The 27,500-nt window shown below is 50.1% G+C and overlaps 1 protein-coding gene across 4 annotated transcripts in view; it reads left to right on the top strand.

The window, feature by feature from the left end:
* The window catches only part of EPHB2 (EPH receptor B2), a 186,734-nt gene that overhangs the window by 57,311 nt on the left and 101,923 nt on the right, over positions 1 to 27,500 (top strand). The gene's annotated exons all lie outside the window — the stretch shown is intronic.

The following is a 27,500-nucleotide window of genomic DNA, read 5'->3' as shown; positions in this document are numbered from 1 at the left end:
TCTGTTCCTCTTTTCCTTCCCATGCTTCCCTGCATGACTTGTGGCACCAAACTAGTCAGGTGCAGAGTATATGGGCGTGAGAGGGGGAAGCTGAGTGCACTGCAGTGTATGTATGGGATGGTTAATGTATTGGGGGGGGGGGGTGTGTATAGTTGTTGTATAGCAGGGTGGTTAGTATACTGGGTCTCCCGTCCGGGAGTATGCAAGATGCTTTCACACACTAGCATGACCAGGGACAGCTGCTGGTGAGCCTGGTGCCTGCCCCAGTGGGCAGGGCTGGGGGTGGTCCAGCCACGCTGGAGGAGTTGCCTGGGCTGGGTGCTGGCTCCTGGGAGTGGCAGCCCAACATGCTGTTGCTTTCGCCGCTGTGGTTCCCAGTAGAGCCCTGCGGCTCCGCCGAGATCCACATTATATCAGTGGATATCTGCATCCGCGGGTATAAATTTTATATCTGCTCCACTTATAGACTGTGACCTCTTAACCTTCTTGCGGATAAAGTAAGTAGATTGAGCTGCTTTCATCTTTAATCATTCTTGCAGTTTTTTTCTGATTTTTCAGCATCTTTTTTGAAGGGTGAACACCAGAACTAGACACATCATTCCAGTATGATTTTACTAATACATATGCAGAGGTAGCACACCACCTTCCTACAATATTCACCTGCTTAGACATCTCAGGATTGCTTCGCCTTCCTACCTACAGCATCGCACAGGGAGCTGATGTTCAGTTAGCTAGCAACCAGGACTGCTAGGTCCTTTTCAGAATGATTTAATTAGAAAGTTATGCAGTACTGGGTAAAGTGTTTTACAGAAGCCTAAGCATACTGTGTCAACACAATTACCTTTATCAACCAAATTTGTAATTACACTTCCACCATTTAATTCTTTTTTGATTGTATTCCATATCTGCCTTTCCAGCAGGCTAGCTGGCCTAAAGTTACCCTTTTAAAATATGAAGCTGATACAGTATTAGCTTTTTCCAGGTCTCTCTAACTTTCCTAGCGTTCCAAGATTTGTTAAAAATCAAATATCAGTGTCTCAGAGGGTTCTTCAACCAATTATTTTAAAACTCTTGGATGTAAGTTATCTGGTCCTGCTCATTAAAAAATATCTAACTTTAGCAATTGCTGTTGCTAGTTACTAATGGATTAGAAAGTATTTCATGATCACTGTACCTTGTGAATACATCATCCTGCTCCTTCCAAAAACAGAACAAAAGTATTTATTGAACACTTCAGCCTCTTTTGCATTGTTGTGGACAATTTGACTGTGCTGGTATAGTAATGAATGTAGGATGTCATTTGTTCCTGATATATTGAGAGAATTCTTTCCTGTTGCCCTTTAAACTCATGTGTCATTGATTTTTCACTGATACCTTTAGCTTCCTTTATCAATTGTCTGAATTTCATAATGCTAATTTATAGTCATTGGTGTCAGGTTCCCACTTTTGCCAGTTGATACATGCCTTTTTTTTTTTTTTTTTTTTTTTGTTACTGCCGCTTTCATTTTCCTCTTTGACCAGGGTTGTTTTTTAACTGACAAAGCCTGCTTTTGTATTATGAAATTGTGAGGCTTGGGGGCTCTAGAAACTCTTCTTAAGAACTTTCAATTATCCTTTCCATTGTTTGGTTTACAGTTTTTCTTCCAATCAGTTTTGCTCGTAATTGTTTTCAACTTTGGGAAAGAGGCCCATTTCTTGCAGCAAGTCTATATATTAGAGCAGTGGTTCTCAACCTATTTACCATTGTGGGCCACATATGCAACTTTCTATGTTCTGTGGACTGCATCCACAGAATAGATACTCCCTAATGGCCCTGAGCATGTCACATGGGCTGCAGCTGTGTACTGACTGGGCTGCAGGTGGCCCGTGGCGGGTTGAGAACCACTGTGTGAGAGGCTGGGACGGTATTCTGTGTGCAAATCACAAATGTCATTAGGTCGTGATCACCTGAACCTAGGTAACCACTTATTTTCATTAAGTGATCAGTTAGTCTTTTTCTGTCACAGATGAGTGGAAAACCAGTGGGCTGAGGCAGACAGGGCAGGCTTGGCACGCAATATCTTACCTGAACGTTTTCTCCACACTGACCCTTCCAAGCCCACTGTGTCCCTTGCAAGAGCCCAGACCACAGTGTCACATTCACTGCAGAGCTCAGGGGACCTGCACCCCTGTAGGCCAGCAGAGAGCTTAGTTCAGAATCTGAGGCAGGCCCTGCCACCTAGGGTCAGCTTCCAGGGCTGGCTGCCTAGGGCCTCCAGCAGTTGGCCCTAAGCCGAGCAGACACCTGTGGGGTGCCAGTGGGGTGACGGGGCAGGACGGGTTTGCAGGCTGAGGTCCATACAGCGGCTGTGCTGGATCCATCCTAGCTGCGGTACCGCTATGAGCTGGGGCAGAGAAACTGTGGGCCTGGGAGAAAGTGGCATCAGCATCACTCATGGAAATGAGGCTCCTAAGGTCCCCAAGTGAAGTGAGTGTCTGGGAGTCGCCCCACACAGGCATTTAGGGAGGTGGGATAGCTCAGTGGTTTGAGCATTGGCCTGCTAAACTCAGGGTTGTGAGTTCAACCCTTGAGGGGGCCACTTGGGGATTTAGTTGGGGATCGGTCCTGCGTTGAGCAGGGGATTGGACTAGATACCTTCTGAGGTCCCTTCCAACCCTGAGAGTCTATGATCTATTTCCTGTCGTGTGTGGGTTACGCTCAATGAGGGCCATTTGACCATGCAGCCCCTTTCTGGACACACTTCACGCATGGTTGGGGGGTCAGCCAGCTGTGAAACCGTAATTCCCTTCCCCCAACCATGCACATGTGCAGACAGATGTACCGACACACATACAAACCCACACATATGTGCATACACACCTGCCCACTCATGCATACGCAAACACAGACACCTGTTGCTTAGCTGCGGTCCCTCTACCCCTGATCCCTGGGGGATGCCAGCAGTAGTGGACAAGGTTGAACCAAGTGAATGCAGAAGGCTTAAGGTCTGTGTCTCATTGCACAGAGCTCTGAGCACAGCTCATTACCCTGGAGAACTCTTCTGCCCATCAGCAGTGTCATCTGGGAGCAATGAGGGCCTGTCCCACCAATTACCTGCATCCCGGGAGAGCTGCAATTTGGAAGCTCAGGCTATCTCACTGAGCAGGAACTGATCTAGAGGGGTTTGGTGGGGGGAGCTATTGGCTCAAATGGACCTTAGACTGGACTTGAGGCTGAGAACTGACTGATGGGGTCTTCTGGGCAGCACAATGAGTTAGATGTATCGCTTGGATGTGCATTTGCAAGCATCACCCTAACTTCCAGGGCTGAGTAGCTGCTGTGAGCGCTGTCAATGAGCGAGTGGGGTCACTCGCATGCGGAGAGGCGGGTGAGGATGTCGTATGTGTAGAATGGTGTGTCCTTTCCGCAGCGCTGGGTGAGGTCAGCCTCAGCCCTGTGGGATCTCTGCAGCTTTCACTGCCTTGTTTTCTTAATACTGACCCTGGCATCTGTCAACACCTTATGCTGCCTTCCAAGAATATCTCCTGTGCCCCACGTCCCTCTCTTTTTCCTTCTCTCTCTCTCTCTGTGTATCTGCTCTTAACTTCTCCATATGTCCTTCACCTTCCCCATGCTATGCTCACCTCTCCCGCCCAACCTCCCCATGCTAAATCACACGTAGGGTGCATGTGCTGTTTGTGGAGAGGCAGAGCACCAAGGGAGAACAGAGGAGGTGCATACAGAGAGCTGTGGAACAGCAGCGATTGCAAAGACATGTTTCATAGGTATTTGTAAATGCACACAGACTGGACTATAGTTCAGCACTCAGGCACCCTGGTGCCACTCACGCTGAAGCCACTGGGGACCCACTGTATTTAGCTTGCCTAACACGTTCCACTGTAAAATTATTCGCTTTTTCGGTTTAGTTTATTAAAAAAACCCAGCTCTAACACATCCATAGTTTGCAGCAAGAGTTTGAAATTTGGTAAGGGAAAAGCCCTCAGGTCAGGGAGGTGCGTTTTGATGGCCCTGGGTAAATCCATTCATATTTGGGCAAGTTAAGATTAAGAATTGTTGAAAATTGCTGTTTCCCATCTGTTTTTTTGCTCAGTACAGCTTGTTTCTGAAAGCCCTGAATGTTCTGTATGCATCGTACTGGCGTCTTGCCTCGTAGCACGTCTCTGCATGGGACATGGACAGAATTATTACTGCCTGTGTTGGTGCGGCTTTCCCCCATTGAAGCTTCCTTTGACCTGGAGGGAGGTGCACTGATCTGGGGTCTTAAGTTCAAGTCTCATTTAATCTGTTGACTGGTGTTAGCCCTTATTACTGACCAAGTCCTCTAACTCAGTCGTCTCCAAACTGTGGGGCATGCACCCCTAGATGGGTGCAGAGGAATGTTTGGGAGACGGGGGCGAATGGCGGGGCCCAGGCCAGCCCAGCATGGGGGGCAAGGAGGGAGCACCACTCAGTTCTGCTCCTGCTCCAGACACAGTTCCACTCCATCTCCAGCTGCGCCTCCAGCCACAGCTTTGCTTTGCCCCAGCCCCAGCACCACTCTGCCCCTGCCAAACTCTGCCTCTAGCCACAGCTCCGCTCCGCCCTCTGCTCTGCCCCCAGGCCAGCTCCGCCTCTAGTCCCAGCTCCTCCCACAGCTCTGTGATCAGCCCAGGCTCCTCTGCTGAGCTAACTGTGCAGGAATGGAGGGGGCCACAGGCAGATTCCATTACTGGTAAAGGGAGGTGGGGGGCGGGGCGGGGGGCGACAGGAAAAGTTTGGGGACCACAGCTCTAATCTCACTGAGAGGTTATACAAACCTAGACTGGAACCCAGCTTTCCAGTATGGCTGAGCCAAATCTCTGCCATCTAGCCCCAGCCCCTCTGAAAAAATCTGCCACATCTATGGGCTTGTCTACACGGGGGAGTTCAGGAAAGTCTGAGTGAATCAACAAATGGTGTGAAGTCAGTGCATTAACTTCCCCTACCCATCTCCTGTGGATACTTATCCATTAGTTTGGGGTGCCTTGGTGATTGGGCACTGTCACGGACTCACAGATCGTGCCCACACTTGGCCCTGTGCGGTCCGTGGGGGGTGCCCCTTTCAGTGAGACAGCCCTTCTCGGGGGTCCACTCTCTCTCGGGGTCAGGCCCCTCCACCTCCTGGAGCCGCACCTCTCTGAGCCTTAGCACGTCTGTCTCTGCCGTGGGCCCCCTCCGGGAGTCCACGCACTCTGGACCCCCTGGGCCTCTTCACCCCCAAAGGGGCTGATGCAACCCTGTTCTCTAGACCAGAGTGACTCTCAGCCAGCATAAAACAGGAGGGTTTATTGAGAGTTGAACACAGCACAGGAAACTCTCAGGGCCTCAGGCCTGGCCTCTCACAATAACAGCACATCCCAGTCTCCCTGCATCCAGGTGGGCTCTGCCTGCTTCCCCTCGCCAGCCCGAGCCCCCCTGCTTCCCAGCTGGGTCTCTGATATCCCCGGCCTCAAGCCCCGCCTCAGTCCATTGTCTTCTCTCCAGGTAAACAGGGTCGTAAACAGGAAGGCCTGAGTCCCCTTTCCTCGCAGCCCTCCTCTGGCTGGAACCGGCTGGTCAGGTCACCGGGGTCCTCTCTCTGCAGCCCATTGTCCTCCCACTGGCCAGAACCGGTTGTGTCTCCTGGGCTGGGGTCCCGAGTCCCTCTCCGGTCCTCTGTAACAACAAACTCCCTCTCCCCTCACCTCGTTAAACCAGTAACACCCAGGGACATTGAGTTCCACCCCCCATGCAATGCAAACCCTGGAAAAGACAGAAAACCCCAAGAAAAAAACCCCACTTTGTCACAGGCACCCATATTTGGAGAGCCAGATTTTTCAGCAAACTTAGCTTGTTATAGTGCTTTCTATGTTTAAATCCTAGGACTGACAGTAACTAATTGCTCTTTGCAACACTGCTTTGTGAGGCAGGTGAGTTAGGATCATCACCCCCATTTTACAGAAGGGGAAACCAGGACCGAAAGACTTTCCAAGGCCCTATAGTGAGGCCGTGGCAGAGACAGGATCAGACGTCAGGGCTATCTGGCTGCTAGGACCAACCAACAAGGTACAGTTGTGAGTGCTCAACTCTTCTAAGAATCAGGCCCCCAGTGTCTCACACTGGGCACCCAGCAAATATGGAACACACACACTTAGTGACACCTGCAAATATTTTCATTTTAGTGACCTGTGTGACATCACAAGGGGAATCTGTGCTAAAAGCAGAGCCAGAAAATTCTCCTGGCTGGTATTCACCTGCCTTAGAGTCACAGAATATCAGGGTTGGAAGGGACCTCAGGAAGTATCTAGTCCAACCCCCTGCTCAAAGGGGGAACCAATCCCCAGGCAGATTTTTTAGCCCCAGATCCCTAAATGGCCCCCTCAAGGATTGAACTCACAACCCTGGGTTTAGCAGGCCAATGCCCAAACCACTGAGCTGTCCCCCCCTGCCTTACTTGTAATGGTGTCCTGCGGTCCACTCTCATTCTCTATGCACCTTCCAGCTCTTACAGTGACTGAGGTGCTGTACACACAACTGCCTTCTTCACAGCAAAACCCCAGTGCGTTCCTGGAGCGTGCTCCATCCTGTGTACTGAATGAGGCTGGGCCCAGGGAAAAAATAGTATGAGATGATATAGTTAAAGACTGTATCATGCTGTATATGTGCAGGGGGAGCAGAATTAAGGTTGTACAGACGACCATAGTACTGGCATTTCCTAACTCTTGAGTGCTTGACTTTATTTACCCTGGTTCTTTAAGCCTAGTTTTAGTGTATGTAACATAAAATACTCATCTCAGTCACTCTCTGGTTTTGTACAGTGCTTAAATACCTTAGTGACTGCTGTTCTGTAACGTGATAGATTGATAATAAATCATAGAGAGTAGACTGTATGTAATGGCAGGCATTGGAATTCCAGTTATGCGCTCACTTGGAGCTCTCTGAAAATATCTGCTCACTGTGCAGTGGCAGTCAACCAAGTGAACAGAATGTTAGGAGCCATTAGGAAAGGGATAGATAACAAGACAGAAAATATCATAATGCCACTATATAAATCCATGGTACGCTCATGTGCAGATATGTTCCTCCCATCTCAGAAAAGATTGGAATTGGAAAAGGTTCAGAGAAAGACAACAAAAATGATTAGGGGTATGGAACAGCGTCTATATGAGGAGAGATTAATAAGACTAGGACTTTTCAGCTTGGAAAAGAGACGCCTAAGGGGGGATATGATAGTCTATAAAATCTTGACTGATTGGAGAAAGTGAATAAGAAAATGTTATTTACTCCTTCACATATCACAAGAACTAGGGGTCACTCAATGAAGTTACTAGGGAGCAGGTTTAAAACAAACAAAAGGACGTATTTCTTCACACAACGCGCAGTCAACCTGTGGAAATCGTTGCCAGGGGATGTTGTGAAGGCCAAGACTATAACAGGATTCAAAAAAGAACTAGATTAGTTCATGGAGAATAGGTCCATCAATGGCTATTAGCCAGGATGGGCAGGGTTGCAACCCATGCTCTGAGTGTTCCTCGCATCTGTTTGCCAGAAGCTGGGAGTGGATGACCGGGAATGGATTGCTTGATGATTTACCTGTTCTGTTCATTCCCTCTGGGGCACCTGACACTGGCCACTGTTGGAAGACAGGAGACTGGACTAGATGGACCACTGGTCTGACCCAGTACAGCCATTCTTATGTTCTTAACTCCTAAGAGCTGGAGCCTCCATTCCTCTCCCAAATGTTACAAACATTGATTTTTAGATTGTCCGCCATTACACATAGCCTCATGTTCTCAGAAGGTTGGCTTGCCTTTAGCGAGTACTGCTTTTGCCTGTAAATTTGCACCTTCATTGGATTATGGGCTCCAAACTGTGCCATGTATCAGCTGACAGACCTTGGGTATCGGGAGGCACAAGTATTCTGATTTGTCTCAATTCATTTTTCAGGCTTAAAGGTATAGGCACAGAATTCTGCAGGCATCCATTGCACTGGCAAAGGGGAGGCTGGCTAGCAGCGTGAGTGAAGATGTGAATGCTGAGAGACTGGCAGTTGTGAAGATCTGCTTGTATCACTCCCTGACTCTGTGCCAGCTGCTCTCTCCTGCGTGGCAGTGAAGTGGCTGAGTCCTTATGATTCTTTCTGTGCCTTCCTCTATGGTTTGTTGCTTGCTAGGGCTACTGAGGCAGTTTGTGGTCAGGTCATTATTGAAGCTTTTAAAATGTTTTCAGAACCAGAAGCTTATCTATAAAAAGTAAATCAAAGATGGCAGAAAAGAGCAGACTTTCAAAGCAGAAGTGAAGAAATGGGTTGGCTTAGCACCCTGTCCTGACTGAGTGACAGCCCTTTGGGATGGCGCTTTGGAGAAGTGGACTGTCGTGGTCAAGTGTGATTGATCTAGTGCAGTCAGTGAATTTAGTGGGAGAAAAATCCAGTTTGTTCCCTTAGCTGTTTATACAAACAATTGTATGACTTTTGTAGTCCTGGTATAAATGACTCTTTTGACATGCAGGCCAGCAGTTCAGCAGCAGCATGTTTGCCTAACCTCACTTCCAAGGGCATGTTGACCCACCTCTCCATAGGCGTATGCACACTCCAGAGTCAATAGCCAGGGACTCAGGAGAGCAGGAGTGAGCTGGGAGCTCATTAGAGGGGGCATGCAAAATGGGAATTCCAACCATCCGCGATCAACTACATCCACAAGATAGATGGGAAATGTGTGTTGGACCATTGGGAGACAGTGCAGGAAAACAGAGCAGCCCACATACCGGATCTGCCCCCTTAGCACCCTCTGCCTGAGGAAGGGACCCTTTCGGACACTTCTCAGCTGTCACATGGCTTCACATTGATAGCGACAATTGAGGCAGTCTGGACTGTAACATGTGACTGGCTTTGAGAAGGAGATCCCCAACATACCTTTACTTTGTGTCTGTCAGACGCATTGCGTCCCAATATGCTTTACAGGGTTTAATAAAGTTATTACAATGATAACTTCTAGATTCCAAGGCCAGAAAGGACCTTGTGGTCATCTAATCTGACCTCCTATATAGCACAGGTCAGGGGCCTTCCCCCAAAGTATTGCTAGAACAGATATTTGAGGGAAAACTTCCAACCTTAATTTAAAAATTGCCAGTGATGGAGAATCAACCGTGTCCATTGTTAAAAAGTTATGCCTTATTTCCAGTTTGAATTTATAGCCATTGGATCATGTTAGAACCTTCCCTACTAGACTGAAGAGCCCATTATTAAATATTCCCCATTGTAGACACTTACAGATTGTGATCAAGTCACCCCTTCACCTTCTCTTTGTTAAGCTAAATAGATGGAGCTCCTTGAGTCTGTCACTGTCATGCAGGTTTTCTAATCTTTTAATCATTCTCGTGACTCTTCTCTGAGTCCTCTTCAGGACTCACATCCTTCATGAATTGTTGGCACCAGAACTGGACACAGGATTCCAGCACCAGTGTCAAATATAGAGGTAAAAGAACCTCTCTGCTCCTACTCAAGATTAATAGTGGCAGCAGAGATTAATGGCAAGGTCTATCTCTGCCTGTCTAATCTGGGCGTTTAGGTGGCCCCATCACAGTAGGGATACAAAGGTAAGTTTTCATCTAAGATTTGCAAATGATCAGTGAGTTTTCTGCAGAGTGGTTGTTCCAATGGCAGGAGACTCAGAGAAGGTTCTAACCCCAAGAGTGCCAAGAGAGGAGCCCAACATTGTGAGTAGAGCTGTAGCAGGATCATAAGAATGGCCATGCTGGGTCAGACCAGCGGCTTATCTAATACAGTATCCGGTCTGTGGCAGTGCTCAGTGCCAGGTGCTTCAGAAGGAATGAACAGAACAGGGCAATTATTGAGTGATCTGCTCCCTGTCCCAATTTCTGGCAGTCAGAGATTTAGGGACACCCAAAGCATGGAGTTGTGTCCCTGACCATCCTGGCTAATAGCCCTTGATGGACCTTGTGACGGATTGGACCCGCCCGTCTGAGATGCCACCTGATGTGCTGGGGTCTTACTGAGCCCTCCCGTTCCACCAGCCTGGGCTTCCTCGCCCTGTCTTTGTTGTGCCAGGCCTTCAAGCCTTCTCTGGCACACACATAGTTAAGGCTGCAGACACAGACTGAAATCAGCTCTGTGTGAGAGGACTTAGCTCGGGGATTCACCCCTCTCTCATGTGCACACCCCCTTTGGGAAGTAAATCCAAAATAATATTGTCTTGTGCTATGCAGAAAAATCTTCGCAGCGCAAGCCTATAAAAATCGCCCTCAATGTGGAAAGAGAGATGTACAGCTTCTTGTCCCCTCCTCCCCAGATATGAATTGCACAAAGTGGGTTATGTTATGAACAAGAAATAAGTTTATTAACTACAAAAGGTAAATTTTAAGAGATTATAAGGGACAGCAAACAGAACAAAGCAGACCACCGAGCAAACACAACAAAACACACAAACCAAGCCCAGTACACCAATGGAAACACAGTAATTTTTCACCCCAAAGCAGTCTCAGGCAGATTGCAGAGTTCACTGAAGACAAACTGCTTTTGTTTGCAGCTTAAAGTTCCAGATATTAAATTCTTCACAAGCCAGACACCTTCTAGCCTGGTCCAGTTCTTTCCCCAGTTCAGTCTTTCCAGCAGTCACCTTGGGCAGTGATTCAGTGAAGAACCAGAGACCCTGATAGACTCACTTCCCACCCTTAAATAAGTTTTACATAAGGTGGGAATCCTTTGTTCCCAGTGGAAAAATACCAGCAATGTTCAAGGTGACACGCCGTACCAGGTGATAAGAGTCACCTGACCTTGCAGTGTCAAAGCAGCATCCCAAGAAGCTTCTCAGGAAGGCAGGAGATTAGTATCTTCAAAGTCTTATTGTTTTTCCTTATGGCCCATTGCAGGCTGATTTCTTACTGTCTGGTGGGCGTTCTCCAGGTGCAAACACAGTTGTAATTGTTACATAGTCAATATTCCTAACTCCAGATACAGAAATTATATATGTACACAGACTGTATAATCACATTCAATAAATCGTAACCTTTCCAATGATATCTCACATTACCCATCTTGCATAAAATATATCTAAGGTGTGCTATATTCATACTATAACATATTTTTATGAAGACTATGGGGCTTAATGTGACAGACCTGTCCTCCAGGAACTTATCTGTTTTTTTAACCCAGTTATACTTTTGGCCTTCAAACATCCCATGGCAATGAGTTCCACAGATTGATTGTGTTGTATGAAGAAGTACTTTCTCTTGCTTGTTTTAAACTTGCTGCCTGTAATTTTCATCGGGTGACCCTTAGTGTTATGTGAAGTGGTAAATAAAACTTCCCTATCACTTTCTCCACAGAACCATTCAAGATTTTATACACCTGTCAGATTCTTTCTTAGCCATCTCTTTTCGAAGATGAACAGTCGCAGTCTTTTTAATCTCTCCTCATGCAGAATCTTTGTTGTCCTTCTCTGCACCTTTTCCAGTGCTAATGTTATCTTTTTTGAGATGGAGTGACCAGAACTGCACACAGTTGTCATGTTCTGGGGTGCAATCCAGACTAGTGAGGGGGTTGTGTTACCACCTCCCTGTAACCCAGGGGTCCTTAAATGCTCTGCAGCTGTGGCTCACAGCCTGGACTCTGACAGCCAGGAGACAAGCATGTACCAAACATCTGTGTGTTTTAAGCAGCCCTGGCTCAGCAGTATGATTGTTGCAGCCTGCTTGTTACACACCAGCCACACTCTGGTACCCACCAACCTTGGTTATCACCAGCCAAGTGACCCCAACACACCCCCAGGACTGAATTTTCCCAGAACTGTGTGCTTTGCGAATCCAGCCCTTTCCATGAGCAAGGAATACTATGGTTGGTTTGCTCCTTTAAAGAATCAGTATCCAGCAGCTTGCCCCATTAACTGGAGTTAAAACTCAATTCAAATACAGCACTGGGTTGGTTTAGGTTAAAATAAAGCAGCTTCTTCTTCGAGTGCTTGCTCATATCCATTCCAGTTAGGTGTGTGCGCGCCGCGTGCACGTTCGTCGGAAGATTTTTACCCTAGCAACACTCGGTGGGTCGGCTGGGCACCCCCTGGAGTGGCACCGCTATGGCGCCGGATATATACCCCAGCCGACCCACCCAAGCCGCCATTCAAGCCGCCTTCATTCCTTTTACCGCCCGTGCGGGCGTTGGAACAGTGGAGCGCAGCTTAGGTGACCTCCACTTCCCTAGCTACTCATAGTTTTCGTGGATATAGTATTATAGTTATAATCCTTTTATATATATATTTATATACTTATGCGTTTTTTTCTTTACTAGCATAGTTAGTTTAGTAATAGTTAGCGGGGTTGCGGAGTAGCCCCTTCCCCGCAACCGGTGCCGGAGCCCATGCCGGCTCACCGGTTCTAAACCGTGCTTGGCCTCCACAGGCCGTTGCTGACAGGGCATCCACACGACTCTGTTTGCGGTGCCTCGGGGAATCGCATTTCACAGCTAAGTGCCCCTTTGCCAGGCTTTTTAGCCTGAGAACAACATGGAGTGGCACTTTCATTTATCCTCCACCTTCTGCACCGAGCGCTGGCCATCGGCGGACAGAAGCGCTCCTCGGCACCGATCCCGCCGGCACCAGCTGTTGGCCGGCACTGAAAGTTGACTCGGCTCCGCTTCTCTCTCTCTCAGGTCGAGGAAGCCCACGACTCCTCCTGCTAGTGCCGACAGCTCCCCGGCGCACGCCGTGTGGTTGAGCTCCCTGCTCCTGCTGCTTCCTGTGCCAACGCACCGCAAGCCAGAGAGCTCATCTAAGTCAGATTGCCCGGGCACCGACTCCTGCCCGGCACGACAACGTCGGCACCGTCGATCCCAGTCCCACAAGGGCCGTCGAATCCAGTGCCTGATTGCTCCCCGGTGCACACCGTGGTTGAGCTCCCTCTCTACTGCTCCCGTGCGAACTGCACCGCAGACAGAGAGCCTGTGTCAGCCGCATCGCCGGCACCGACACTTGCCGAGGCACTGGCGACGTCGGCAACGTCGATCCTGGTCCCACGAGGGCCCGTCGAATCCGGTGCCTGACAGCTCCCCAGTACGCACTGTGGTACGAGCTTACTGTTCCCTCACACGCTGGAGAACTTCCTAACGGCGAGGGATCTTCGTTGCCATGACAGAGTAGAGGCTGCCTGAAACCGCCAGCACCGCCGGTGCGAGGTAATACAGTCTCTTGGAAGCCTCCTGATACAACATCCTCGTAAGCGCACAGAGCGGCACCTTCTGATCGTGGTCCGCAGACGCTCCAGGTCCGTCGGCGCTCCGGCTCCTGACGCTACTTGCAGTCCCGACTGTGTTCTCCCGGCCACGGTCGCACTCGCCACACTAGTCGGTGTCCCGTTCACCGACCCGATAATCTTGGCACCGTTCTTGGCTCCCAGCACCGCTACAGGACGGTGACTCCTGTAGCGCTCCCAACCTCGAGTGACATCCACTCTGGTTCCCACGCAGAGGTTAGACTTCCTAGGGGCTATCCTGGACTCCGAGCTAGCCGGATCCTGCTTACCACAGCCACGGTTTCAGGCGATGGCACCGATCATCCGAGGTCTGCAAACTTCCCCAACAACCTCGGCACGCACTTGTCTCGGTCTCCCGGGTCCCATGGCTGCCTGCTAGTTTGTAACCAAACACGCTAAGCTCTGCTTCTGTCATCTCCAGGTTTGGCTCAAATCGGTGTACCCCCCGGACAGGGGCCCAGTGGTCACGATAGCCACCATTCCCTCGAGCACCGTAGGCTCCCTAGAATGGTGGCTAACTCCCTCCCTGATGTGGGCAGGGATGCCGCTCCATTCGCCCCAGCCCTCACTGTCCCTGACTACGGACGCGTCATCTCTCGGCTCCGGTGCTCATCTCAGTAACCTTCGAGCTTACGGCCTTTGGTCTTCTCAGGAGCTGGCGTTCCACATCAATGTCCAAAAATGAGAGCAGTCTGCCTGGCGTGCCAGGGGTTCCAGCAGCAGCTGCGAGGCCGTGGCGGCTCAGTCTTTACAGCCAACGCATCGGACATGTGCTGCATGAACAACCTGGGAGGGACATGGTCCTCCTCCTTTTGTCAGGAGGCCATCCATCTCTGGGACTTTTGCATAGCCCACTTGATAAATCTGGTAGCATCCTTTCTCCCAGGCATTCGGAACGCCTTGGCGCTTCGACTCAGCAGGTCTTTCCTGTCTCATGGGTGGTCACCCTGCCTGATGTGATGCATTCTGTTGCCAGAAGTGGGGATTTTTCCCCACATACGGACCTGTTCGCTTTCCGTGAGAACAGGAAATGTCTGAGGTTCTGCTCCTGCCAAGGTCTCTCTCCGGGACCAATCTCAGATGCTGTCCTCATGCTGTGGAAGGGCCAACTCCTTTATGCCTTCCCACCGCTCCCCCAGCTCATTGGGTCCTGCTCAAACTTCGCAGGGGCAGGGCGCGCATCATCATGATCACTCCAGCGTGGTCCAGGCAGCACTGATACACCACGTGCTCGGTCTGTCAATAGCCAGTCCAATTACCCTGCCACTCCACCCAGACCTCATACCTCAGGACCACGGCAGACTTTGCCACCTGGACCTGCAGTCTCTTCACTTCACGGTGTGGCAGCTGCATGACTTCGGGGTAGCAGGAGGGCTTCTACCTGGTCAACATACCTGTCCAGGTGGAAGCGTTTCTCCTACAGATGCGAAACGCTTAAGCTTACTCCTGCTGAGGTCTCGATCCTCTCTATTTTGGACTAGCCTCTGGCCTACAAAAGCAGGACCTAGCGGTGTCATCACTGAGGGTACACTTGGCAGCCATCTCTACCTTCCACCCAGGCTAAGGTGGTCATTCTGTGTTCTCACACTCTCTGGTTTCGAGGTTCCTCAAGGGCTTGGAGCGCTTACACCCTTAGGTACGCCGCCCAGCCCCAACCTGGGACTTCAGCCTGGGTTTAACCAGACTTATGTCTCCTCCATTCGAGCCGTTAGCGACCTGCTCGCTGCTATACCTGTCTTGGAAGACAGCTTTCCTCGTAGCCATTACATCGGTCAGACGAGTCTCCAAGCTCAGGGCTCTTAACGGTGGTTCCGCCATACACTATGTTCCCAAAGACAAGGTGCGGTTATGACCACACCTGGCTTTCCTCCCTAAGGTGGTTTCGGCCTTTCATGTTAACCACACTCAACGCGATAGGGACAACAATTGCACTCTCTGGACGTCTGTACAGCGCTCGCATTTATGTTGAGTGGGCAAAACCATTTCGTAACCCGCCCCAATTCTCGGTCGCAGTAGCAGACTGAAGGAAAAGCCTTCTTGTTTCCTCTCAGAGGATCTCACCTTGGGTGATGACGTGCACCCGCACTTGTTATGATTTGGCTGACATTTCCCCAAGCCACATCACCGTGCATTCTACCAGTGCTCAGGCTTCATCTGCCGCCTTGCTGACTCGTGTACCTACCCACGAGATCTATCGCGCAGCTCCATGGTCCTCGGTCCATACCCTTGCTTCACATTATGTTCTGGTTCAACAGTCTAGAGATGCATCTGCCTCGGGCTCAGCAGTTTTACATTCTGCCATATTTCACTCCGACCCCACCGCCTACATAAGGCTTGGGAATCACCTAACTGGAATGGATATGAGCAAGCACTCGAAGAAGAAAAGATGGTTACTCACCTTTGTAACTGTTGTTCTTCGAGATGTGTTGCTCATATCCATTCCAAACCCGCCTTCCTTCTCCTCTGTCGGAGTAGCCGGCAAGAAGGAACTGAAGGGCAGCTGGGTCGGCCGGGGTATATATCCGGCGCCATAGCGGCGCCACTCCAGGGGGCGCCCAGCCAACCCACCGAGTGTTGCTAGGGTGAAAATCTTCCATCAAACATGCACGCGGCGCGCACACACCTAACTGGAATGGATATGAGCAACACATCTCGAAGAACAACACTTACAAAGGTGAGTAACTGTCTTTTCATTAACAAGACACAGGTTAAGTGATGCCAAATAACAAGCGAAGGTGGAAAACGTTACAGGCAGATGAAATTGAAAAACACACACCTTTATCTAGCAAGGTACAGCCTTTGGTTAAGATGGTTTCTCTTACCAACCACTCTTTGTCCAGCATGGCTGACTGTCTCTCAGTCAGAACCTTCCGCAGAAGTACAGGTTGCCAGCTCCCTTCGTCTTCTCAGATGGAGATACCTTACATGACACAGATCTGATACAGCAGTGGTCCCCAACCTTTTCGTCTGGTGGGCACCAGACGAAGGACCATGGTGGCGGTGGAGCATCTGCCGAAATGCTGCAGAATTTCTGCGGCGTTTCGGCGGCGGCGCCTCTTGATGACGTCTCTTTGCGGTGGCAAGTGGCGTCATTGAGAGGCGGCAATGCCGAAACGCCGCCGAAATTCGGCGGCGACGCCTCTTGATGACACCACTTGCCTCTGACGAGATATCATCGAGAGGCGTCACCGCCGAAACGCCGCAGAAATTCGGGGCATTTCGGCGGATGCTCCACCGCCAGCCAGGATGCGGGTGCATTTAGATGCCCCCCCCGGGCACCATGTTGGGGAACCCTGTGATACAGTTTACGACATTCATGAATTGGAGTACACTGAGTGGTCAGGCTGGATGAAACTCCCTGCCAGATACCATTGACTCCCTTGTGTTTTAATGCTATTAAGGTCACAGCAGTATTCAAGGTGCGGGCACACCATGGATTTATATGGGCATTATGGCAGAGGTGAGCAGACTACGGCCTGCGGGCCCGTCCTGACTGGCCCTTGAGCTTCCGGCTGGGGAGGCTGTCCCTGGCCCCTCCCCTGCTGTCTCCCCTCCCCTGCAGCTATGCCGTCGCGGGGGCAGTGCTCGGGGGCAGAGGTTGGGAGGGGGCGTTAGGGGACAAGGAGCAGGGGGGGTTGGATGGGTCAGAGATTGCCTAGTCACCCAGTGTAATGAGATCCCTCTGTAAGGCCACGTTTATATGATGCGCCATATCGGCGCGTTACAATCGATTGCTCGGGGATCGATATATCACGTCTCATCTAGACGCGATATATCGATCCCTGAGCGCGCTTACATCGATTCCGGAACTCCACCAAAACCAACGGAGTTCCGGAATCGACATGGCGAGCCGCGCACATCGATCCCGCGCGGTGAAGACGGGTGAGTAGATCGATTTTAGATAATCGATTTCAGCTACGCTATTCTCGTAGCTGAAATTGCGTATCTAAAATCGATTTTCGCGCGTCGTGTAGACCTGGCCTAACTCTTCACAGTCTGCTTTGGACTTACCTATCTTGAGTAATTTTGTATCATCTGCAAATTTTGCCACCTCACTGTTTACCCCTTTTTCCAGATCATTTATGAGTACGTTGAACAGCACAGATCGTTGGTGGATCCCACTATTTGCCTTTCTCCATTGTGGTAACTGATTGTTTGTTTATTTCTACTCTTTGTTTCCTGTCTTTGATCCAGTTATTGATCAACGATTGATCAGAATGGGATCCCTCTTATCCCACGATTACTTAGTTTGCCTAAGAGCCTTTGCGGAGGGACGTTGTCAAAGTCTTTCTGAAAGTCCAAGTACACTGGATCCCCCTTGTCCACATGTTTGGAGGTGCCTGGAAGCATGGTTTGTTTGTTTCATTGATTCATTGATGCTCACAGACAAGATTCACCCAAGTCGTTCTGAGGTTTCCATAGTGTATCAAGGTCTTAGTCCAGCCACACTCTGTCCTGGGCGCTGGCTCTGTTCCCAGCGACCTCATGGTGTAGGAGGCTTTTATACTGTATAGGTGCTCTGAACATAGGGTTCTGATTTTCCGTTTTAACTGATGAACATTGATAACACATCCCTGATACAAAAAAAAATAAAATGAAATCAGTGTTTAGCCAATGGAACCCTGGAAAGACACCAAAAAAGGTTACTTATATGTGTGGGCTTGTCTACATGAAGCAGCAGTGTGGACTCTGGGGGTGTGATTTCTAAAGCGCGCTGGCATGTTATGCATGGGTTGGTTTATGCAGACCCTGCTGTTGCACACTAAAGGTTCCTTAGTGCTACATTAAAGTGTACTAGAGAACATTGCAAAGAGATTCCTCATTACAACATTCCTCAATATGGGATATGCAAAAAGAAAGCCCCCTCAACCACCGATTTTGAACAGCTACATAATGATCAAAAATTGCTAAAAATAAACCTTGAAAAAAGGAAATTAAATCCTGAAAACCAGAAGCCCTGCTGGTCCCTTAGCAACATGCAGGACCCTGTGCTGTGTAGAGCTGCACGTTGGGTGCTGGCTCTCCGCTGTGTTCGGACAGGGTGCTGTGCTCTCTGAGGGCAGCATTCCTGCAGATCTCTGCTCTGTTCCGTGAGGAATGTGCACTGTGCTGGCTCTGTGCTGAGCTGGGAGAGCTCAACACTCTGTTAGGAGGTTTTGTTACAGGCTGGCATCTGGTAGGCAGCCAGGCCTTCCTATCTGGAAGGCTCTGGCCCAGTCTACATAACAAAATCAGGTTGATGTAAGTTGTCTTGCGTTGACCTATCAGTGCACGTGGCTACAACCCAAATTTGTCTGTGGGTGACATAAGCGCCCCATTACAGCAACACAGCGAGACCCCCTCCCCAAAGGGCATGGAGCCATGGTTGGCCTACTGAGGTTGACACAGTGCTAGTGTAGACACTGCATGACCAGTGTTGACCATTTCAGTCCTCCAGCAGCTCTCCCACAATGCCCCATTCCCTGCGACAGTGACAGCTCTGGTCGCTATTGTAAGCTCCACTATCCAGGGGTCATGAAGACCAGAAGCCATCCCCACAACCCCCTTCAAAATTTCCTGCATGTTTTTAAAGATCTTTTCCTGACTGCCCACCTTGGCAAGCACACCTCGCAGCTCAAACTTGTGTGTGACTGCCCAGCTGACCATGCTGCTCCATACAGTCGTGCTGCTGCCTGGAATAGCCCGGAGGTATTGGATCTCCTGGGCTGGTGGGGAGCAGAGTCTGGCAGGCACAACCATGGACCAACAGCAGAAACAAGCAGATTGCACAGGGGGTGCAGGCAAAGGGGTATGTCAGGGATCAGCAGCAGTGCCGTGTGAAAGCAAAGGAACTGTGGCAGGCATACCACGAGGCCAGGGAAGCCAACAATAGATCTGGTGCTGACCCACAGACCTGCTGCTTTTACAATGAGGTGTAGGCTATGCTTGGTGGAGACCCCAGCAGCGCCATGCAGACCATCATGGACATGTTGAAGGAATCAGAGCCAGAGACTTCTGCTGTAAACAGTGAAGAGGAGAAAGAACATGAGGAGGAGGAGGAGGAATGTGGAAATGCGGCTGGGGGCTCCAGCCATGCCACAAACCAGGTCCTGTTTATGTGCATAGGCATCCCTTGTATCCTCCTGAGAGATCTTGGGAAACCTTTCATGAAGATACTTGACAATTCTCCTCCCAGGCTTTCTAGGGATGGCTGCCTGATTTCTTCATCTGTGGTAGGGCACTTTCCTATGCCTCTCTGCTGTGAGTTTGACTGGCACTATTGCAGTAAACAAGCTAGCAGCATACAGGCCTGGGCAGCTTTGGGATGCCAGTAGCAGCTGTGTCCTCTGTGCCTTTGTGACCTTCAGGAGTGAGATATCAGCTGAAATCACCTCTGCCTGGGGGAAACTGCGCCAGTATTCAGTGCCATTGCCCCATACTCCTATCCAGGGAACAGGGACTGATACTTTATAGATTCATGCAACAGAACATTTTCCCCCCTTTCTCCTGGTGGACCATATGCACCATGGCTGGGGCTGGAGAGTGGTGCTGTTCGTTGGCACTGCGTATCTTATTGGCAATAAGGAGAGGGAGTTTTGAAACTTCTCTTTCCCTTTCCATTGTGACTGCGAATCCAGTGGTACGCCTGTTCATTTCTGCCAGCAGCTTCTGGTTTGTCGGCCTTGAGGAGTGCCCCTGCCACAGAACACCTGACCCTGCTGAAGAGGAGGAAGAAAAGGACGAGAAAGGACATGTTCTGAAAGATCCTGAAAGCCAGTGCTGCTCTGAACTACAAAAAAAGGGGCCTGGAGGGCCAACATGACCAACAGTATGGAGAAGGAAACAGGGAAAAGGCCTAGGAGTCCCAGCAGGACAAGGAGATGGAAATGCACCAGGACATAATGGGACTTCTCAGGCAGCAAACCCAAATGCTGAAGACCCTAGTTGAGCCTACCAGTCTAGAAATCCCCCACTCTCCGCCCTTTGCAGTTGTTTGAGAATTCCATGGTCACTGCTCCTTACGTCCCACAATATTCCATGGCTGCATCCTTTCCCCTACCACTCCACACTGGGACAGACCGCAAGGAAAACCACAGCTTCACAGACACTGAGCTATGTTGGTTTTCTCACTCAATAAAGTTCTATGTTTGGAGCCTCAAATGATCTTTATTATATTACAACAAAGACTGTAGGATGCATAGTAGTAGTCAAAGCAAACAGGATTTGGGGCTGGTCTACGGGGGAACTTACATTGGGAGAGCTGTGTCTCTCAGGGGTGTGAAACATCCACATCCCTGTGTGGTGTAGTTAAGCTGACCTAACCCTTGGCATAGGGAGTACTAGGTCAATGGAAGAATTCTTCTGTCGACCTAACTACTGCCTCTCGGGGAGGTGGGTTACTTACGCCAATGGAAGAATCCCTCCCATCAGTGTAGGCTGTGTCTACACTGAAGCGCTACAATGCTGTGGCTGTGCCCCTGTAGTGTTTAAGTGTAGACAAGCCCTTGTAAATGCACACCAAGCACCATGGGACGGAGCTTCAGGAAAATACTCAGTCATATTTATAGCTAGCACCACGCAGTTCGTAGCAGAACCCACAGCTCCAGGCCCAGAGAACTCTGTAGCATAGAACCCTACTGTGGCTGACCACTAAAGTGTTCTTTCAAAGCCTCCCTCAACACATATCTACATACTGAGATCTTGTGTATGGCTGTTCAAAGACAGCCACTCTACCTCTACCCTGGAAGCAGCTTTTCCCCCTTTGCCTCACAGATATTATACAGGACACAACAGGCAGCTTTAACCATTGGGACATTTTTTTCACTGTGATCCCATATAGTGTTTAAACACCGCTACCGTCCGTTCAGTCAGCCAGAAGCATGTTCAACAGTCAGTCTGCACATGCTGAGTCAGTAAAAAACATCTAATCTTGATTTAAAAATTGATCAGTGATGGAGAATCCACCATTACCCTTGGTAAATTGTTCCAGTGGTTTATGACCTTCCCCGTTAAAAATTTACACCTTATTTCTAGTCTGTATTTGCCTAACTTCAGCTTCCAGTCCTTGGATCGTGTTATACCTTTCCCTGCTAGACTAAAGAACTCATTAAAGATGTGAGCGTCATGCACCTTCCCTGACCCACCCACATTAATAGCAGCCCCAGAGATCCACCGACACTCGCATGACCATAGAACAGTATTCCTTTCTGTTGGGGCACTTGGTGGCAAGGTGGTGCCAAAATGGGGATACATGTGCCATCTGTCATCCGACTACAGTTCAGAAACTGCATTGCTGAAAATCCATCCACTAGGTCTTGCACATTGCCAAGAGTCCTAGGCATGTGTAGGAGGAGACAATTAATAACCCCGTTCACTTGCATGACCCCCACACCTACTGTGGATTTTCCAACTCCAAAATGATGTCCTGCTGACAAGTAGCAATCTGTTGTTTCAGGCTTCCACTGTGCAATTGCCACTTTCTTCTCCACTGACAATGCAGCTCTCATTCTGGTGTCCATGGGCTGGATGACTGGGGCAAGCTCAGCACGCAGGTCCAGAAATGTGGCCTTTTGCATCCAAAAGTTCTGTAGCCACTGATCATCATCCCAAACCTGCATTATGATGTGATTTCACCAGTCAGTGTGCTCATTTCTTGAGCCCAGAAGCAGTGCTCCACAGTCTGCAACTGCTCCATGAATGCCACCAACGAGCTTGAATTCTTTTTTTACTGTGTCCCTCAGAAAACTGCTCTTGAAGAAATCCTCACATTCCCTGTTGTTGTAGGACTTCCTGCGGGTCCACAGAGACAGGAGAATTGTGTGTCCTGTATTTGCAGTGTTCATGAGTAGTACAGAGCTCTGTGGGCACCATTCTTCTGTCAGAGATGGTGGAGATAGAAGAGTGCCACACTGATCTGTGGGATTTTTTAAAAAGGAACAAAAATTATGGGAAATAGATGGCATTATGGGCTGGAGAAAGTTGCATGCTGGGAACTTGGCCCCGAGCTCCCAGAGGTCCCTGGGTGAGTCACTTCTATCCTGCAATACATTATGAACATTTCCAAAAAGGCATTTGGTGCCTGATGGCAGCATGTGGTGCACTGCACTTTACTTTGACGCTGGGGAGTACTTACAGTGCCGACCCCACATGATATACAAACGTAGATTGCTGTCCATTGACATAACTTATGTTGACCAGTTTGTAATATGAACATGGCCTCAGCAGAGAGGAATTCTCCTTGCCTCTCCTGCTGGAAGAGGTGAGGTCATGGTTTCCATCTGCCGTTGTTATTCACTCAGTGAGTCAGGCTCCTCACATTGCTTTCTCCAGGCTGGGTGAGGTTGTTCTCCCTTGTCCTCTGGGTTTCTCTTCCTGAACTAGGAGCGAGTGCTGTTTTAAAATGTGATAACTATCTCTTGGAATGAAGACATCTGTAAACCCTGCTTAGCACCCGGTGCAGACAAAGAGTTAAGCTGCTTTTACAGGGAATTAGCTGGGAACCAGCTGGCAAGTTTTCAAATCTTTCCCACAGGTCCTTAGTGGTTTCCATGTTTGTTAACACACTCCTTTTCCCAGGGCAGATTTCCCAGCAGGTTCTCCAAGTAGCCTTGGCAGAGGGCTCTGCTTTCTTCTCCATCCTGGTACTGAAAAATGACGACAGTTCTGCGTAGGGACAGCCCAAGCCAAAGCCTGCACCCTCACTGCCGGGGAGCTTGAGATGTGGTCCATCTATGAATGGTGCATGGTAGAGCCCAGGTGTGGTTCTACCTTTAGCCTCTAGCACTGAAGTGTCCCGTCCTCACATCTTCCTGCTTCCCTGACACTCCAGTGCAGGTGAAGCAGAAAGGAAAATAACACAAGTGGCAGTGGAACTCCTTTCCTGGACGCTGGTGGGGGAACAGGCTCCACTGTAGCATCACCTGACATCTCTACCCAGCTCCTGGGCCCAGCACCTCCCACTGTGAGAACTATTTGTTTCCTCCTCGTCTGCATCGAAGTTGCCTTTCAGGGCAGCAGGAACCATGCACCACATCGCAACACCTTCCCTTTCTGATTTCAGCTCCTTCACACAGCAGGAAATCCGAATGGCTCTTCAGGGAAACTGAGTCTCCGCCTGCTGCTGTGATCCATGCCTTCCTGTCCAGTGCCAGAGGTCAAGGCGCTGCTAACAGATCTTCAGCACCCCTCTGAGGGGAAAATCTATGTGCCACCCAAAACCACACCATCGCCTGGTCACACTCATTGCAAATCACCTCCCCAGCAATGGCTCAGTACTAAGCTCCCTGTCTGAGCAAGATAATTGGGGAGCTTACTCGGGGGTCCTGCACCTCCACTTAGCTGTGGCCAGTATCCTGGGCCCCTTCCCATCAGGCTGTAGGACAGGACATGGAGCAAAGCTAGCACTGGGAGCACTGATGGATGGACTCCTGCCTGGACATGGCCAGATGTGCATATACCTGTTGCTGGGCCTCTCCACGGCCTTTGATGTGGCTGACCGTGGACTGGTCGGAGGACTCAGAAGAGTGGTGGGGTCAGTGAGATGGTGAGGCGGTAGCTTCAGCCTTTCCAGCAAGGGTGGCAGAACAGGGTGGGCCAGGGCACCCCACTTTTAAAAGTGGGAGAACTATACCCCCCACTTGCTACCAGCTGTTAGGGTGAGCAACGGCGGGAGGGGGCAGAGAGGAGTGAGTAGGGGGCAGGATCTTGGGGGGGAAGAGGCGGTGCAGGAGCAGGACCTCAGGAGAAGGGGCTGTGCAAGGGTGGGACTCAGGGAATGGGTGGCGCAAGGGTGGGGTTTTGGGGGGAAGGAGTGGTGTGGGGGCGAGGCCACGGTTCGGGTGCCTGTTCCCCTCCCCACACTTCTAGGATGCCACACCTGTAGAGTCATGAGCATCTGCTCATCTGCCTCTGAAACCCTCAACAGTGGAGAAGCCTCTGTCCTATCTGTGTGGAGTCAGTGGACACTAAAATTTGAGCAATGTCCAGATGACGTGCTCCCACAGCAGCCACGTTGCACTGGGACAGTGGCACTGCCAACCTCCAGCATGTGGCCCGTGTGGGCAAGAGACACAACTTCCTGGAGGACTGGCCAGCAAACCTGGCACCCACTCCTGGGGGGCATCAGGAGGGAAAGAACCTGAGCTCCTTCAGACCAAACTGCAAACCCCACATCAGCCCATCTGCCCATGGGAACCAGCAAGAGGGGAGAGCCAGAGCCATCCTCCCCGTGCCATGTGTACCATCATTTCGGGATGTGATTGGACACCACAGGGATAGGACTGGGACAGGGAGCGTGGGCCGGCTGACTGACTGACAGACAGACGTCAGGCAGCTGAGCGCCCACAAATCCAATTTAAGGCACTGGGAGCTGTAGGTGCTTAGCCCAGTGAGCAGTGGGACTGTAGATCCTGATGCTGATTCTGCTGACACCATTTCAATGTCTGTGTATCTGATCAGCAGTATACTCCATTTTGGTTTGGGTGTCAGCCTGTGTCTTTCCCATCTCGCGGTGGTGTGCCAGACCATGCTCTGCCCTCAGTCAGACCTACCTATCGAACCCTGCCTGAGGCCTTGTCTTCACTTCTAAGGAAGGGGTGTTTTCACCTGGTTAAAACCACCGTGAGATCGCGGCCCTTTCGTTTTACTCTGAGGGAAACCCTGCAGGAGTGCAGGCCTGGGCCTCACTGTGCTCAGACCTCAGGATAGCTCACGTGTGTGGGTTACTCCCAAGTAAAAGCAGAGAAGGCAGTGCCTGTCCCTCTCTGTCTCCTCCTTTGTCTGTCCTTCTGTGTCTCCCTTTCCAAGACCAGGATGGGAAGCAGGAAGAGGGGCAGGCGGTTTTGAAGGGCTCTGTTTCAGGAAAGCTCCTTTTATAGTTTGTTTCCTTCAGGATTAAAGCTGGTTCCTCAGGGCTCTGGACATGGAATGTTTGCCAATTTTATGAGGGCTTTTAGAGGAGCTTTTAGAGAGTCCATCCTATCCCCTCTTTTATAAGGGCAGAGATAAGATTATCTTTGTTTTAACACCAATTAAAGCAAGAAGGGTTTATGGGATTAGGGGCTTTCCATCAATCCAACTTTGATGTCACCACTGGCTTGCTTGCCTTCTTTTCAGTACGTTAAAAGGTTGGGAGTCATTTCCTTAATGGTTAACATCCCAGCCCAAAGAGATTCAGCTTTTAGGAGCAGAGCTTCGGGAAACATTTAAACAAGACCAAACAAAGAAACAAACAAAATATGAAAGTCCTAAATTCTTCTGGAGGCCAAGAGCACTTACTGTCCAAATAACGCACCCTGTAAGAATGTCATCTCTCGGCTTCCCAATCCTTTTAAAAACTTAAAACCAAGATGCTATTTGCCCTTTTAAATCTTTTTTGAAGTACACTTCCCCTGGCTCCCCCCCACACCCCCCCAAAAAAATCCAACCCACCATTCCTTATATTGTAAGGAATCTATCGGACACAGAAAGTAAAACTTTTGGAGCCAGTACCTGGGGAACAGATGAGGCCATCCTCTATCTTGAGAGACTGAAGAAATGAACGTGCTCGATTGGTGCATTTGCTAGTAAGTTATGGTGTGAGATTTAAGTGATGTAAGCGGGCACAGCTCCACTCAGGATGGGGCGATGGCATAAGCGGGCACAGCCCCAGGGAGTGGTGCCAGTTACATCACTTGAGGATTTGGCATTTTGTGGGTATTTGAGCTGGCTAACGTGGTTAGTGTGGTGCTATTGGCTGAGACAGGGTCACGCAGCCCTCCGCCTTCATTTGGAGACTGCGTAGTGCCTCCTGCCAGATACATAGGGCACCTACGTTGCGGGATGGTTGTGATAATGGAGAGTCTCAGGGCTTGTCTTCACTATCTCTGCGATGTATGCAGCAGCGTTGCTTTAGCAGGTTTGGTGAGGACGCGCTTCGTCGGCGGGAGAGCACTCTCTCATCGATGTTATTACTCCGACGAGAGGCGGAAGCTCTGTTGCTGGGAGAGCGCTCTCGATATAAGTCGATATAAGTTACCTTGCCGGGGTAGGGGCTGGGAGTGATGTAACTTATGGCAACTTAAAGCCTCAGTTTGACATGGGGGACATCTTGGCCCATGGGCTGACCAAAGAACCCGCATTCCATTTGCTCAGCAGTAGTTTTCAGTAGGAGCCTCAGATCGGGTCAGTGTGTGTTTGTGTGAAATGTGGGAGCAGTTCCGCGTCCTGTGTACTCAGGGCTGGGACTTGGGCAGAAAGCCTGTTATTTCTCTTTACGGACTGGCAGGGGGAGTCCCTTAGGCAGCCGTGTTGGTTTAACTGGGCTTGGTGAGCAGGGAAACAATTCCAGGCATGTTTCCTATTGACCCCCTAATCCTCTCCCCTGGAGTGGCTGTGCGCTGCCTTCCGTGCTGGCTCCAGTGGGTGGGGGGATGGGCACTCACAGGTGTGCCTTTCCCACAAGGGAAGCAGTCTCGCCAGATGCTTGAGCTTCTGAGCCATGTTTGCAGAGCAATGACCTTGTGAGCCCGGCAGAGCAGGAGAGCTGGGTGTGGGAGAGGGATCACAGCCCAGGGTTAAGGCTTGCAAGCCTAGGGTGAAAATATCGGGTCCGCCGTGGGGGGAGCGCTGTTTTAATGTTAAACTCACACTCACTCATCCGGGTCTTCGGCAGCAATTTGGCGGAGGGTCCTTCAATTGCTGATGGTCTTCGGCAGCGTGTCGGTGATGGGTAATAAACCTTGCCGCCAAAGACAAAAGTATCCACTGCAGAAATGCCTCCGAAGACTGTCAGCAACTGAAGGACCTGTCACCGAAGACCCAGATGGGTGAGTGTGTTTAAAAAAAATAAATAAATAAAAAAACACCTCCCGAACAAAATATCGGGACAAATAGCGTCCTGACCAGACTTCGGTCAGGACGCGGGACAAACTTTTCACAGTTGAGGCAGTCCCAATTTTATCGAGATGTCTGGTCAGCCTGTGCGAGCCATGACAGGCAATTCTACAGGGACATAAACATTGTGGTCAAATAGGGATAGGGGAAGCGGGTTCTGAATGGGTCTCAGTGATGTCACCCCCAAGCCTACTATGCCCAGTAAATACCAAGTCTGCATTTTACATAAATATTCCATTTCAGGATCGCACCAGAGGCCATGGGCCAGGAGTGAGGCCAGCACCACTGAGGTGAACATAAATAGCAGACAGCACTTCTGCCCTAGCCTCTGGAGGGGAAGGACTAGATGGGGCCTACTAGCAGAACCCTGTTAGCGCTAATGCCTACA

This window comes from Chelonoidis abingdonii, chromosome 23 (genome assembly GCF_003597395.2).
Source record: "Chelonoidis abingdonii isolate Lonesome George chromosome 23, CheloAbing_2.0, whole genome shotgun sequence".
Classification (NCBI taxonomy): Eukaryota; Metazoa; Chordata; order Testudines; family Testudinidae; genus Chelonoidis; species Chelonoidis abingdonii.
This window is presented reverse-complemented; position numbering and strand designations above follow the sequence as displayed.